The sequence below is a fragment of the Eupeodes corollae genome, chromosome 2 (assembly GCF_945859685.1).
Source record: "Eupeodes corollae chromosome 2, idEupCoro1.1, whole genome shotgun sequence".
Lineage (NCBI taxonomy): Eukaryota > Metazoa > Arthropoda > Insecta > Diptera > Syrphidae > Eupeodes > Eupeodes corollae.
The window spans coordinates 119,531,153-119,547,959 of record NC_079148.1 but is presented as its reverse complement, the minus strand read 5'-3'; the positions used below and the strand labels follow the sequence as shown (position 1 = coordinate 119,547,959).

Here is a 16,807-nt window from a genome sequence, read left to right as displayed (position 1 = left end):
TGAAGCTTTAAGTCGAATGAGCATTTTATAGAACTTAAACTGTTCATCGATAGATTTAAATTTAAATAAGGTGGGATTTAAATCATTGTTTAGAACCAGTGCTCCACTATCGTAAACGTTCTCATTTTATGTTTTGTTCTGTAATAGTTAAATGTTAATTTTTTTTTGTATTTTGTGCGTGTGTTAGGCTATATTTGTATTATTTTGCACTAAAAAATAACACATGCATTTATGATGAGCCTCTGATCGTAGTTTAACGCTTGCTATAAGCTAACTAGTTTCTGAAATTCTGAAATGTAGAAACAAAATAAATGTCCACAGCTTCCTGAGGTAAATGTCGTAGTACAATGTTGGATATACCATGGACCCCTGCTAGCTTCTTTTTCTTTAATGAATCGAAGATTATCTGGAGCTCTATCTTCGTGACTAACAGGGTATTAGCCTAGTTGTGCTCGGCGATGATGGCATTTGCCAAGTTTTCGTCACTAAACCTGGTAAAACCGAGGTTCTCGGATAGCCACTACATTATGTCGTTACGCAGGTAGAAGTAGTGCTGCAGGGCTCTATTCTCCAAGTCGTGATTAGGGTGAATGCTAGAATTTTCTTAGAAACTGTTTCAATCAAACAATCTTCATAAATTCATAGTGTTAAGTGCAATTTGTATTTTAGTATAATTCGTTGAGTGCTAAGCCCACTTTTTATAGATTTTCTGCACGATGAGCTTAAAAGTTTAGAAGTCATTTTGTTTTAACAAATATTAAAGAAATTGAGTTAGATAATAGAAGCCAATGTTTTGTGGATGATGGAAGGAGGTTAAGCAAAGTGAAAGTTACATTCATATATAAGCTCATCATCAACTATTATTTTCACTCTAAAAATCTCAGGACTCAAAAAGCATTTTTCATAATAATTGTTAGCAAAAATGGTGTCAAATCTCACTTTTCAACAAAATATTATTCAAAAAAGTATTCATTGTTTGCTAAAGAAGAAAAAAAATACTCTTCCGCTTGCATCAGCTATAATATCTCCAGCATCAACAACACATCAACTTTCGAACTCAACTACTTGGAAAAATGTGCTAAGAGAGCAATAATGCACATTGCATCACATTTACTCGTTCATCACATATACATACATGCTATGCACAAGCTTAACACCATCATCATCACCAAGTCTTCGAATCCCACAACCACACCACAACCGCATCAAGGACGACTCTGACCCGACATAAGTTAATACTTTTCTATACCTATGAATTTTATATTCATATAGAGATATCTACACATATACGATTTTCACTTCGTACTGTAGAAACATTGCCAAGCTTGATGATGGAAGCGTGACTGAACAATGAACACAAAAACTATAAGTTAACACACATATGCACATAAGTATATGTAATGTTTCTACTTTTGTTGCATGTACTTTAGAATACAAAACATCCTTTCCCTTAAGGATTTTATAGCTATATACCTAAGTGGCGCCCGGGTATAACACCATCTCATCAACCAACAAAAGACGAATAGCAGCTACTCCTTATGTTCAAATTCCCAAAACTTCTTGAGATGCATTAATGCTTTGCTATCGTTTTAGTTTTTCTTTTTTGTATGGGTCCTTTTAACTTTAAGATCCAGAAATAGGATGTGGCATTTTGGGTCACAATATTTAAAGTAGTTCGTTTAGGTGTTGGTGAAAATAGAGAAAAGCATTTCTGTAGAGTTTGTTCAAACTGCACCGGAAGGCCTTTTTTGTACTATTTCGAGGTCGAAAAACGAAAAACTTATCAACAGGTCTCCATTGGTGGATAGGTTTATAGAAATGGCCATCATAAAAGTTAAAAGTTAAAGTTTCAACTTTCAAAACTAGTTTTTCACACATAAACTATTTTCTATACTTAGAAACCTCAAAAGCATTAGGTTATAATATTATTGAAACATGAAGGAAAAAACTTCAAAATATCCTGTCATTGTCAAGCTACCACCTCTGCCCGTCATGTGTTATTTATAAATTTGTGTTTTTGTAAAAAATTAAATCAGTCCATTTTTTCTAGCAATGCTTTTCGTGTTTTTGATTGTATATGTATGTATGTGTTTTAATTTAATTTTTAGGTGACACCTTTTGGTAGCCTTTTTCCTGCTGCTGGTTTTTAATTTTTCCGAGTTGAAAAACACCTAGTTTTTGCCTTTTACCTGCTTGTAAATTTCTTTTTTTATGAAAGTTTATTGCTGAATTTACTGTTATGGTAAATTAGAAATGAAACCATTGTGGTGCCTGAAAGTATGCAAACATATAACAATTTCCTTTTTAAAGGTATTGGGGCCTCGAAAAACTTTTTTCTATTTGTGATATTTTAATTAACCGCAAGAGGGCAGCGTTATTGTCTTTGGAAGTGAGTTTGGTTTTCTGTTTCTACATAAATACATTTTTGGTGTTTATTATTGCTGTGCAGGTGATTGAATGAGCCTATAAATATGCAAATAAGTTTTTGTTTTTTTTGCATAGAATAATGTGGTTTGTGGATTCGTGTTTTTGATTATTTCTGTATAATTTCCTTGGGATTTTTTCATAAAAATTATGAAAATCAAGGTTTAGGAAATTGTAGCTATTGTTATTTCATTTTTTTCAATGGCTTTATTGGTTGGGCTTTGGGGAGAAAGAGAACCATAATCAGAACTTATAACCCTATTAACAATAACTACAAACACTAGAAAATTCTGAAAAAATATTGGACTTCGTTATAACGCCAAGTCCTTGGTTCTATTTTTATTCGTGTAAAATCCTGAATGGGAGGTTTGATTTAATTAAAATTTAGTTAAGTTTTTGTTTGTGATTTTATAGAAATTGATTAAGAGTTTTTGTTTTTTATAAAAAATAAGTTTTTAAAATGAAATTAATTAAATAAAACTTAACACAAACGTAGAAAAAAGATGAAATATTTTACTAAAAGTCAAATGGATGCAGATGCTTGTTACGTTGAAAAGTCGAGAAATGCCAATTGAAGAATCTGACGAATTATAAAAAATGTAACTTAAAGTTAATAAAACAAATATGTAATAATTTAATTAGAACACGTATACGCCTAGGTGAGCAAAAAACCTCTCCCCTATAAAAGGAATAAGCATATAGGTATATGAAAATTAAAGCCTTCAGTTGAAAACCTTTTACTATACAATTTGTAAAAACCGCATTCATATCGAGGCCATTAAACCCAACACCTATATTTTCGCACCTACATAAAATGCTCCAAGTTAAAACTCAACGATTTAGGGTGATCATATAGCTATTACAAACTATAATAACAAAGTTGGGGTGTAGTAAGTGATGGTGAACACACTCAGTTGAACTTTTTCCTGAAGTACCCATGTCATGAATTATGAAAGAATTGAGGAAAAATCCCAAAGGGCTCTTTTGGTCAGGCGAATGTTATACCCTCATTTATTTAAAGGTGAAGGACTCTCTACCAAAATATATGTTAAACGGGGAATCATTTTAAAAAAAATAAAAAAGGGCAAACATTTCAAGAACTTCTCTTTCAGTTCGTTTAAGAACCTACAGTGACAGCAATCAACACCTTTTCGTTGGGTTATAATTTCCATATTTATTCAATTATATTTGTTCCTGGAAAAACTGTGATAATGAAGGCATTAAACCATGTTTGGAAAATTATATCTCAAATATAAAGCAGGTTACAATTTCACAAATTAAAAGGACACTAAACAACTCTCACATTATCACATTACAGCAAGGACTAAATTTAAAAGGAACAAAAAAGGACAACCACCATTTTTAATTAAATGACTGAATTTTAAAAAAAATTGTTATAAAGATATTTAGAGCATCCTACGACCGACCAACAACGCACCTAGGAAACGAAATTAAGGAAAATTGGATATTTTACCATAAATCCCAAGCACATAATTTTTGGAAACACAACCAGCAAAAAAAAAAAAAGTTGCCATCATAAAACTACATTTCCATAGAAATTCCTTTACTTATTCTCCTTTGTCTTTGTCTAGCTGTAGCTGTTCGGTTCTACCCATGTTTGTGTCCAACGTCCAATGATGCCCGTGTCCCTGTCCATGTCCAGGTGTTTGCTGTTCCTCCATTCGAATATATCCCAAAGGATGTGCCCAAAATTTCGAAATTGTATAATCTGTACTCGTAAATCTTTTCATAATTATTCAGGATATCAGAATATCCTTTTTTGCGGCGCACGATGTACCCGGTCCGATGTCAGAACCAACCGGAGCGCTATAGAGAAAACAGCACGTGCAGTAATTTGACGGTAAATATATCTTATATCCCTTGACGCATGTATAGCTATCTCTTATATCCTTTTATTGGCACATTTTTGTCCTTCCTTTCTCCCTACGTCCCTCCTTCCCTATTCTTAACCCATCACACCGAAACCTTGAGAGTTGTGGGATTTCAGATTTTGGGATGTTGTTGGGCAGCCAAATGTGGGAAGGTATATAATAATTATTCGAGTTGACGCCTCACGCGCTCTTCAGTCTTTACCATTGAGACTTACCACAAAAAGGAAAATACGAGAGTATAATCATCATCATCAACAGAACAACAAGAACAACAACAAAAAAACAAAAACACAAATAAGAATGACGACATTCAAAAAATACGAAACTTTGGAAACTTTTCGTCCTTTTACTCTTTTAAAAAAAAAGGAATGTTGATACAAAAAAAAAACATATTGTTGTATATCCTGTCGTATTAAATCACACAAATGCGCTTAAGGAGTTAGTAGTGCCTCCAGGCTTGATGTGGATGAAGGTATGGTTGTTGAATATGGGTGTGGGTGGCATCTGGTGGTAGCCACACACACGAATCAACTACACCATCCTCGACTCTGGCATCAGTTTTGAATATAAATGTCGCTCAAACAATACCAACTCATTGGGTATGCATAAAATATGAAACAAATCCTGAAATCCCTACGAGTTCCTTCTGTTTTTTGTTATCCTTTTTTTGTTTTTTTTTTTTTTACTGAATGTTTTTGGGTTATTGTGATGTGCACTGATAGTGTTTATGTCAACTTTTAGACTCTATGTGTTTGTAATTTTTTCTGAAATGTTTTTATTTTTGTCCAGAAATGACACGAAAACCTTGTCCTCGAACATGCATTTGAAGGACTTATAACTATCACCCTAGGACCGGGTTATACCTACGAAAAAAGAAAGAACATTTGTGGGTGGTATTTATCTCCTAATGGTGACAGTTTGACGAATAAACTCTTCTAGGACAAAATATGACTTCAAACCTTCCTATTTCTAGTCAAGTCTGTGAACGGTCGTTCTTTTTGTTGTCCTTTGCATAATAGTTGTAGTTTTGTCACTGTCACTGTCACCATTTACGACAATCGCATGTCTACTCTATTATATAGTTACCTAGTTGTGTATTTAATTTATATTTAGTGAAAATAATGAAGTATCTAACGGTATTTAAGAGGATTAAAAACACCAGCTTGTTCGTTCATCCATATTGTCCTTATTGTCGTCGTTGTTGGTGATGGCAGTGATAGTTAAGCAGAGTAGTGGGCTGTGATTGTGATGTACCTCTATATATATACTTGTTAGTAAAGTGAATGGTGAGTCGGGCGTGAGAAGGGATGTTTTGTTTTTGTTTTTGTTTTTCTAGGGAGTAGGACAGAATATATCCTCTACAACAATATAAAGGGATACTTAGGTCTTTGCTATATGAAACGTATTACGTATAACTGACATGATATGCTCTGAAAAGGCTTTGCTATTTTCATCTGGATGGCTTGAGATGGAGTACGACTATAATATACTATATATACTAGATGGGTATACTTTTTACTTGTCAAGGGGAAAGCTTGGTTCTATTTAAAGCCATCAGGGATAATGAAACAAAAACGAACGAAAAGGATTTCGGAATGAGTTGGAGTATGACATTTCACAAGCCATTTGGTAATTTTCCGCACGTAAGGATGCTTCTACGCTTTGTTAGTTTTTCCGCTTTTTCCAACACATTTTTCTTCTTATACAGTGTAGTGACTATTTTGTGTTTTGAGTGCAGTGATATAAACAAAATTGGATGAACATATGGGACAGATAGAAAAATATCTAAATATCAAAAGACTAGATAATTATTCCTTTTTTATTTAATACTTCAACTAAGAAGAGTGACAACTTGCTTGGCTATAACTTAATTAGTCTTATGAGTAATTAAAGGCTTGGCTAAGTAAGTAATTAGGTATTTTAATTATGCATTTCCATTGATCTATGATTATGCTTTGATATAATTTCTGTATTCACTAGAAAAAGGACGATTTGGGGGGAAATAGGAATAATAAGAGACAGTTTGAGGGAAATTATTGATATAAGCAAAAGTGATGAATTTTATTATTTAAGAAGGTGATATTTAAAAAAAAAGGTTTTATGTTTTTTGTTAAATATTTTGCTTTGAGATGATGTTCATGAAAAGGTTATTAACTTCATATAGGAAATTGTTGTAAACATTTCTCGACGTTTCAAGGACCCTAGAGTCGAAATTAAAAGATTTTTAGAAAGATGTCTGTGCGTGCGTGTGTACGTACGTTTGTACGTCCGTACGTTCGCGACGTTTTTTTCGTCGTCAATAGCTCAAGAAAAAGAAGAAATATCGACTTCAAATAAATTTTGTTATACAGATAATAAGGCAGAAAGATGCAGAAAGGGATCTCAAGAAAATTGCGTGGTTGGTTTTTTTAGCAGCGGTTTAAAAAAAGGTGAACATTTGGGTTAACCCTAAATACCTTACGAACCAAAAACTCAAGAGACTTGAATTAAATTTTTTATAATATATTGTAACGTGATATCAAAGAAGTATATTTTTTGAAAAAATTCCAATTAACGGTTTTTTTATAAATCAAAAAAAATTGAATAAAAAATTTGTCACCTCCAAAATTTTACGACCAAAATATGATTTCACCTCCAAAACAATTTTGTGCAACGAAGAATAATGTTTTTGACATCTGATAAAATTTTGAGAAAAATCTAATTGACAGCTTTTTTTTATAAAAAATAAAAATCCAAAAAAAAGATTGGTAAAAATTGAATATCGATTCAATTATATTTTCAAAAACTCGAAGTTTGGGCTTCAATCTCATTGAATCTTATAAAAAATATTTTTTTCCACATTCTGAAAAATGTAGAGAAAAAACGAATTTACAGTTTTTTTTACAAAAAAAAAACTCTAAAACAAAAACAATACTAAAACTTGGTAAAAATTTACTTTCAACTCAAATAGCTTTTCAAAGATTGAAAATATTGGCTTCAAACTTATTTTATTTCACAGAAAATATTGTTTTCGATATTCAGTAATTTTTATATAAAAATCCAACAGTCCGTTTTTTACATAAAAAATAAAATCTACAAAAAATAGTGCGCAAATTTGGTAAAAATTGATACCAGTACAATATATAGACAAACTTTTAATCAAGACAAATCGACAGACGGGATGTGAAGTTATCAGTGTGGGTCGCAACCGAGCCTCTTTTTATTGTTTTGAATTATGATGTCTTTTAATTTCAATTAAATTTAGCTCTAATCTGGGCACAATGTTTATGGTTAACCTGTTTTTCGCTAACACAAAAAGGTTCGACGGTTTTCCCGTCAACATGCAACATACAGCTGCTCATGAGAAAAACATGGGTTTTTCAAATCTAAACCACAAATAGACATTGTTTGGCCTTCAGGTAAAAGCTAAACGAATTAAAAATTGTAACTTTCTGTAAACTGGAAATGTAGTACCCGTGGCATGACTGTGCCACCTAAAGTGGTTATTCTCGCGAGGAATTGACAAATTCTTCAAGAGTAATTCTTGGCATGAAAAAGTGCTTTCTCAAATTAGCCATTCGGATTTGGCTTAAAGAAACTAAAGGTCCCCTCCATCCCTGCAATTACTCGCACACAGGACCGTTGTAAGCTACTTAACCCTGGTTCTTTACGAACTGTTGCATTATCTTATTTATTATAACTTTCTAAAAGGAATGGTAGTCGATATCATTGGAATACGTTGCAACATTACCACTTTTCCTTAAATTGAAATGGTTGCTTCAAGAAAATTTCTGGTGATCTTTTTGATGACGAAACGTGAACCTTTGCGTATTGAAGGTGGATTCAAATCACGCAGCAGAATAATAGGTGATCCAAACTCTAATCGAAAATAATGTGGTGGCATTCCAAGTATGTGTACTCTGTATACATATTAACAACAGTATCATTTGATTTAAAAGTCATCAGATCGCCTGGTGACAGCTGTTATACCTGGATGTTAATTTCGAAAACATCAACATTTTTGGCTGCTAAAATAGCCCGATGGCTGAGCCTTGTTCTTGAATATCCGGAAATATACTTTAAATCAATACATTTTTTTTTTCTAAAGAACGGTGCAGAAACTGACTGGCAGTTCAATTCATTGCGAATATATGCAGTTCTATTTTACCACTTCCAATATGTGGTAATTGTTCGAAAATTGCTAACACCAACAATTGAAAAAGTAAAATTAATTGTATTTCATTGACTACAAAATAAAAGTAACCTATACTTTAAGCCTAGTACATACTTGTGAACCATCTCCTGAACCCATACAAATTTCAGTTTTTGGTTCACCCGTGAACTTGCTGAGTGGAGAACAAAGTGGACAGTTTTCGTTCACGGGCAATTCACGTGCAAAATGTACGGGAACTGTTGGTGAAGCTGAAGTCAAATGTTCACAACGTGTACTCACAAGTGTGTACCAGTGAGCAATGTCAAAAGTTCACTTTCTCCACTGGCGAACGTTCACTTCACGAGGAAGTATGTACTAGGCTTTAGCCTCAACAACATGTGGTGAATGTGCTATTAGATTGTAGCTTATATGAAACGTTTTGAAGTTTGACATAGCGCCATCTATTGAACACTCAATCCAGTCCACAGACGTCAAAATCCGGTAGAATCATTTGAAGCTAATAGATAATTGTAACTGTCAAATAAAAGACAAATAATTTGCACAAAATTATAATAAGCTTTCTTATATCTTCCAAGATGGATGAAACGGTGTACAAATTTGATTAAAATCGGTTATAGAGTTTTGCAGTACGTCTTCGACAAACATCGTGACACGTAATTTATATACATATAATAAGACAAATTTAATTAAGCCTGTGGTGAAACACTTTATATTGACTTTAATAACTCCAACAACTTAAAGGAACAGCTGTACCGTATAATTAGAAAGAATGAGGACTTGACTCGAGAAAAAATTTGTTCTAAATAGTCGTGAATCCGACAGTAAATTGTTATACTCTCAGCTTAACTAAAATCTTGAGAAGAGAATCTACTTTAAAGATACCTTAACATACCGAGAGATTTCTTTCATTTTTAAAGTGAGATGTGAACTTCTCAGCCTAAACGGATGCCCTTATAATGGGATCTTGATCAGTTCTGTTCAATATCCAACCTTAAGTTAAAAGAGGACTGCTTCCATTTTATAAGTATATGCCCAATATTTAAGCCACACCGACGTTTCTTCTTTGGTAAAAATACTCTTTTAATGCAAGACACCCTTAAAATACTATACAAGTGCGACTGAAAAACACTCCGTACATTTTTAGAAGATAACTTCAAATATAGAATGCTCTTAGTTAGCGAATATATTTAATTTGTAAATTTATCTATATAATTCTTGTCAACCAGCTGACGGCTTAGCCATAGCTTTAAAATTCATGTGTAAATTTAAATTTAAACAATTATTGAATTGATAAATGAATTTGTTACTTTACTTTAGTTTACTATTAAGACAAAGGAATATTTTATTTCAAGACAAAATTATTATTACCTTTAGTAAAATTCTTTGCCATGAATTGAAAAAAGTGTCCACCTTTGGTCATATATCGAAACAGCGTTGACATTAATTTTTGACGATTACATACTTCCGTTGTTATTTTAATAATGTTTTCAAATATTTCAAAAAAAAAATATGGTGCAAGTTTTAAGGGTACCAATGGGAAGTTAACATCATGAACTGCAAACTTTTTTGCACATTAAATTTTCATTTAATTTAATATTTGTTTCGTAAGATATTTTTATAACTGCCTACCTTTGGTAGTAACTCTACCTATGATTTGAAGTCTTCAAGTTCTTTTCAAAAAAATTGGCGGTAATTTTTTTTATAATTTTATTTTTGTAGGATTAAATTGTACTGAAGACAAAGGTACAAAAGTGAAAAATGATTTAGGAAAACAATTACATAGATAATAAATTAGTCAAAATTGAGTTTTTGAAAAATGTTAACATTTAAATTTCAGAATACTATGTGTCTTTATATTTAACTTAAGTTAAAAAAACACAAACTGGTGAATTTCGTAATTTGCTTAGCCAATACAACTTCTAAGTTCTTACAATAAAATGAATAAGGAAATTATCTTGCTTGATTTATTTTTTCAAGAGTTGTTATTATTTGACTCAAATCGATCGTTTTTAATAAAGAAAAAATTAAGTTAACAAAACAATAAAAACCTCATTACTTTTTTTGATTATCTACAAAAAATAAAAATTTATAATGAAGTTATATCTAATCCATTTGATATCGCTAATAATTTAAATTGATACTTTACTTCTATCGCATCAAATTTAAAACCTTGTCATAATTTTAATAATAATTGTTACTGCGATATGTATCCAGATTTGGTAGAAGACCAATTCCAAACCAATAGTTTTGAATTTGTTCCATTTACATCTCACGAAATGTATACAAAAATAATGTCTAAAAAATGCTCCAATACATCTGATGATATAACCAATTGCCTGCTTAGGCGAATTGCCTTCTATAGTTGACGTGATTTGCTTCATATATTTAATAGTAGAGTATGACCTCTGGAATTTTTCCATCGTCTTTGAAAAAAGCTGAAGTCATTCCTTTGTTTAAAAAAAAGTAGTCGTAGTGGTATGAGTCAATACCGGCCAATCTACATGTCACCAACGTTCACTAAACTGTTTGAAAAACTTATAAAGGATTGTATGGTAATTTTTTTTCAGACAAAAATAAAATTTTAGCAACGACCAATTTGATTTTCGTAAAGGTAGGAGTACTGACCATGCCATATTAAAGTTTTCAAGTGAGTTGAGTGAATGTTTTAATAACAATAAAAATATTCTAGCGTTGTTTATTGATCCGACTAAATCATTTGATTTTGTCAATCATCAGATCCTTTTAGGAAAAATTTATAAAGCTTTACTTCGAGGTCCGGGTTTTGATTGGTTTGCTTCCTATTTATCCGCAAGACATCAACGAGTTAGAATCGATGGAATATTAAGCGATGTTTAAGAACTTACTACCGGTGTTCCTCAAGGATCTGTGCTAGGTCCAATATTGTTTTTGATATACTTAAACTCTGTCTTCAAACAATCATCTACTAGCAAAATAACAGCGTTCGCTGATGGCTCTGACATATGATAGCAATTTGCTATTTGAATTGATCCCTATGTTACCAATAGATCGATGAGCTCATTTTAAAACCAAAATAGTGGTCTGCAATTTAAAACAACAAGCTTCGATCTTGGACTGAAATGATATCTTCCATTCAGGGACATGTAGGAAACTTAGCTTTGCTACACATTCTTGTGAAAAATATAGCTTTGGACATTTGACACCTTGTTCCAATGATTGTTTTGAAATCGAATTCGTTAAGAGTTTTAAATATTTAAATTGGGAACAACATACTATGGAATTAAACAAATATTTAATGTCCGTAACACTTAAAAAAACGAACTTGTACACAAAATCTATTTACAACAATATACTTGGGGCTCGTTCATTCTAAGCTACAGTATGGAATAACTAGTTGAGGAGGTGCTTGATCCCATAATTACATCGCAGAAACATATTGTCTGAATCATTTGTAAGAAATCAAGGTTAACAAGTAGTTAGTTGGCCATAATTTCAAGATCGTCGTATCTTGCGGTTGAAACACCTTTATGTATATAAAGTTCTAACAATTTATTTCATGAGAAGTGGATGCAGTCAGGTACTTAAAAACTTAAATGCAAAAAGCTTAACAATTAATACTCCATTTTTAGTTAATATTCCAATGAGTAATAGAAGTCAATTCTCAAATTTTACACTGCAAAAGCACCTAAACTTTTTAATCGATTGCCTTTTCAAACAAATAACTTCAATATCCTAATTTATTTTTGAAATCAGTAAAAAGACGCTACTTTGAAAGGATCAATTCGATGGTCAAAAATCTGTTTTTAAGTAAAGCATAACTTTTAAGCTTTGTATTTACTATTCTTACTTTTTAATATTTGTTTTAATTTTACTTTTACAATTTTAACAAAGTTTTTAGAAACCAAATAAATTTTCTGTAATAAAATTGAAAATATATCCACAAAGGTAATTTTATTTCAAAAAGATGACTCTGTATGTGTTTGAGTATTTCTTTGAAAATTGCTCTTCCCGCCTAAACGAGGGAGGATAAATTCCTAATTCGATACAATTTGTATCTTGTCTTGACTCAACCTACTTGCTTAAGCCTTTTGGTGTACCTCATACCAAAAACCTATCCTATACTTTAAAAAAAAAGTAAACACTTTGGGTTAGTCATACTAGAACGCTGAGAACTAGGGCCTTGTGGCTTACAACTCTAAACCATTCCTGTGTGCGAGTACTGCTGTGTAAGAGATGGAGGGGACCTACAGTTTTAAGCCGAATCTTAATTTCAGAATGCACTTTTCATGACAAGAATTACTTTGGAGAATTTGGCAATTCTTCGCAAGACGCAGTGCCCCTGAAAAAAACTGGTACATATTGGTATTGAACCCAAGACTTCTGGCATGACAGTAAAACGTACTAAATATCATGGCACGGGTACATCATTCCACGGGACTACGTGCTAGTCCTATGCGAATGATACAAATCCTACAAATTGTGATCCTTATCTTTCACTGGAGTTGATTTAATGCCCCTTTTAATATATCAATACGATATAAGTCCCAAGACAAGGCCACTGAAGTTACTTTGAATTTTTGAATTTAAAAACGGCAATTGTTTGGTATTGAAAAAACTAAATTTTATTAAATAAAAGTTAGTTACTGTGTTTTTAAAGGGCTTTGGCATTCAGTGAATTTTGAAGAAATCCTTACATTTCAAGTAATGAGAATTCTAACATTATTGCCAGTTTAGTCAAAACTTAAAATTCTTAAAACTATAATTTACTTTTAACGGTGATTGGGTGCACACAATTCTTCTTAATATTAAAGTAATGCAATATACATATATTCATATGTAAATACATTTTGTTAAATCTCACTATTAATTTGTACTCACATCAAACTGAACCTTTTATAAGTCATACAAAATTATCCTAGATCCACTTTTTCACTTATATTTTGTTTTGTTTTAAAAACAATTTTACTTCAAAACTCTTTCAATTTGTTTGATTTATTAAATTTTTTAAAACACTTTGTTATCATTCGTATTACGAAAGCAATTATAAAAACGATTATTGAAACACTAAACCGTTATCTTCTCAAAAGCACGTGTTATCAATTCGTAATCACAACACAGACTGTCGACATTTGTGGCCACTTGGATTGTTTCAACTCACGATAAAGCTGCCGAAAATTTATGTAGAATATCTCAAGGATACAAGATTCGAAAATATTATTAAACTTTCCGTTATAACGTTCGTGTAAGATACCGTCACGAAAGGAACTGAATCCTGATTGTAAACAAACCCACACTTACCCATCAAAAGAGCCCCAAGTTTATGGTCCAGTTGAAACTTGGTTTTTCATATGCCAATGGTGGGGAAAAAATTCTCAGAGTAAATTAGAGAGCGAGAGAGCATTTTAAATACTACATTAAACAAGATCCACAAAAAAGGACATGCGCTAAAAATGTCTCTCAAAAAAACCCTCAGTCCCACAAAAAACACCCCCAGCTGGAAGGAAAGGATAGGACTCATCACACATAAGAGCAACTGGTGGCCGCTGCCATGCAACACGATTACCAATATAAACATCACCAGCCATCAACACCCTCTACTCTCAATCCACCCACATTACATGCAGTCAATGCACCCTTTTAAAGCTGAAGGGAGATGAACATGAACACCTTAAGGCTATTTAACATTCCAGTTGGATTTTCACGAAGCATATGTCTGTGAAATTTTTATCGAAAGGATCCCAATAGGGGATCGTAGATTGAACACAGGAATAAAAAAAGTGCCTAAGTAGATATCAATAGAAATCTCAAAAGGTTTACTTTTTTTCAATTGGATTTGATTTAATCAAGTTTTTAGTTATTTAACGGAAAGGAATTGAAAAACCCTTGGGTGTGACCTATTTTAATACCCTTAGGGCAGGCGACAGGGTTATACCTAGTTGGGAAATATCACATTTAATATGAATTGAACTGGGAATACAATGCAGAGAGGGCTACACAGATGATGATGATGATGACGAGGACTATGAGGACGATAAGGTGGGAGAAAAATGTTTTTGAAACATATGCTGATGGGATAATGCAATTTAATATGTGACTCACCTAGATTTTAAATGAAATGATATAAAATCTAATGAAGGTCTTTTGGGAATCGGGTTAATTAGATGTGAAAATATACATTATTTAAAAAGGTAGATCTTTTAGAGATGTCTAAAGAGGTGTACATCTAGAATGAAATTATGTTGAACCATGAAAGGTAAAACAAAAGCTTTAAGGAGATATGCAATTTTGTAATAGTAATGTCAACCCTTAGGATTTAAGGTTCGTAAAATGTTTTCCTTTAAAAAAGTCTGAACGTTTCTATTGTAAGGCATTCTACATGACTGTCATGGAACTTCTTCAACATCGTTCTGGGAAGAATAGTGCAAAACTTAATCGTCAACACTAGAAGAACAATCTTCCAAAGGTCCATTCAATTACTCGGATACGCCGATGATATTGACATAATTGGAAGATCAAAGCGTGATGTCAGTGGAGCGTTTTTGAGTATTGCGACGGAAGCAATGCTCAAAAAGGTAATTGAACAACGACAAAACGTCAACATGGACAGCTATAACTTTGAGGTAGTTGAGGACTTTGTCTACCTAGGCACCGCTATAAACTCCGACAACTACACCAGAGCTGAAATCAAACGAAGAATAACTCTTGCAAATCGCTGATTCCTTAGACTTAGAAGGTAATTGAATCGTAAAGTTTTTTTCTCGAGCGTTTTAAACCACCATCTATAAGACACTCATCATCTCTGTTCTCAATTATGGTGCTGAGGACTGGACCTTGTCAAAGAATGATGAGAGTGTTTTAGGATTTTTAACTTCCCATAGGAAGTTATTGTAATGGGTCCGATTTGTCAAAATGAAAATTTTGATATTTCTCGACGTTTCAAGGTCCCTAGAGTCGAAATAAAAGATTTTTAGAAAGATGTCTGTGCGTGCGTGTGTACGTACGTTCGTACGTCCGCACGTTCGCTACGTTTTTTTCGTCCTCCATAGCTCAAGAACCAGAAGAGATATCGATTTCAAATAAATTTTGTTATACAGACAATAAGGCAGAAAGATGCAGAAAGGGCTCTCAAGAAAATTGCGTGGATGGTTTTTTTACCATAGCACTTTGAAAAAAAGGTGAACATTTTGGTTAACCCTAAAATATCTTACGAACCAAAAACGCTAGAGACTTGAATTAAATTGCACATATTTAATTGTAACGTGATTTCAAAGAATTATATTTTTTGAAAAAAAAATCAATATAACGGTTTTTTTTATAAATCAATAAAACTGAAAAAAAAAATTGTCACCTCCAAAATTTTACGACTGAAATATGATTTCATCTCTAAAACAATTTTGTGCAACGAAGAATAATGTTTTTGATATCTGATAAAATTTTGAGAAAAATCTAATTGACAGTTTTTTTTACAAAAAAAAAAACTAAAAAAATGTATAAAAGTTTGTAAAAATTGATTTTCGACTCAAATATCTCTCCAAAAATTTGAAATATGGCTTCAAACTAATTTTATCTTATTACAAATATTGTTTTCAACATTTGGTAAAATTTTTAAAAAATTCGAATTGACAGTTTTTTTTACAGAAAATAAAACTCTAAAAGAAAAACAATACTAAAACTTGGTAAAAATTTACTTTCGGCTCAAATAGCTTTTCAAAAATTAAAAATATTGGCTTCAAAATTATTTTATTTCACAGAAAATATTGTTTTCGATATTCAGTAATTTTTATATAAAAATCCAACAGTCCGTTTTTTCATAAAAAATAAAATCTACAAAAAATAGTACGCAAATTTGGTAAAAATTGATACGAGTACATATAGACAAACTTTTAAGCAAGACAAATCGACAGACGCGATGGGCAGTTACAAGTGTGGGTCGCATCCCAGCCTCTTTTTATTAACTTATCATAGGAAGTTATTGTAATGTTTCCGATTTGTCAAATTGAAAATTTTGACATTTCTCGACGTTTCAAGGTCCCTAGAGTCGAAATAAAAGATTTTTAGAAAGATGTCTGTGCGTGCGTGTGTACGTACGTTCGTACGTCCGTACGTCCGTACGTCCGTACGTTCGCGACGTTTTTTTCGTTGTCCATAGCTCGAGAACCAGAAGAGATATCGACTCCAAATAAATTTTGTTATACAGATAATAAGGCAGAAAAATGCAGAAAGGGCTCTCAAGAAAATTGCGTGGGTGGTTTTAAAAAGGTGGCAGTTTAAAAAAAAGGTGAAAATTTTGGTTAACCCGAAATATCTCTAACCAAAAACGTTAGAGACTTGAATTAAAATTTATATAATAAATAGTAAC

The 16,807-nt window shown here is 32.2% G+C and overlaps 1 protein-coding gene across 2 annotated transcripts in view; it reads right to left on the bottom strand.

The window, feature by feature from the left end:
- LOC129948468 (EGFR adapter protein) overlaps positions 1–13,689 on the bottom strand; it is a 92,724-nt gene extending 79,035 nt beyond the window's left edge. For both annotated transcript variants that reach the window (XM_056059476.1, XM_056059477.1), the window contains exon 1: positions 13,327–13,689. The gene's annotated coding sequence lies outside the window, so the exon portion shown is untranslated. The remainder of the gene's footprint in view (positions 1–13,326) is intronic.
- Positions 13,690–16,807: the final 3,118 nt, after the last annotated feature.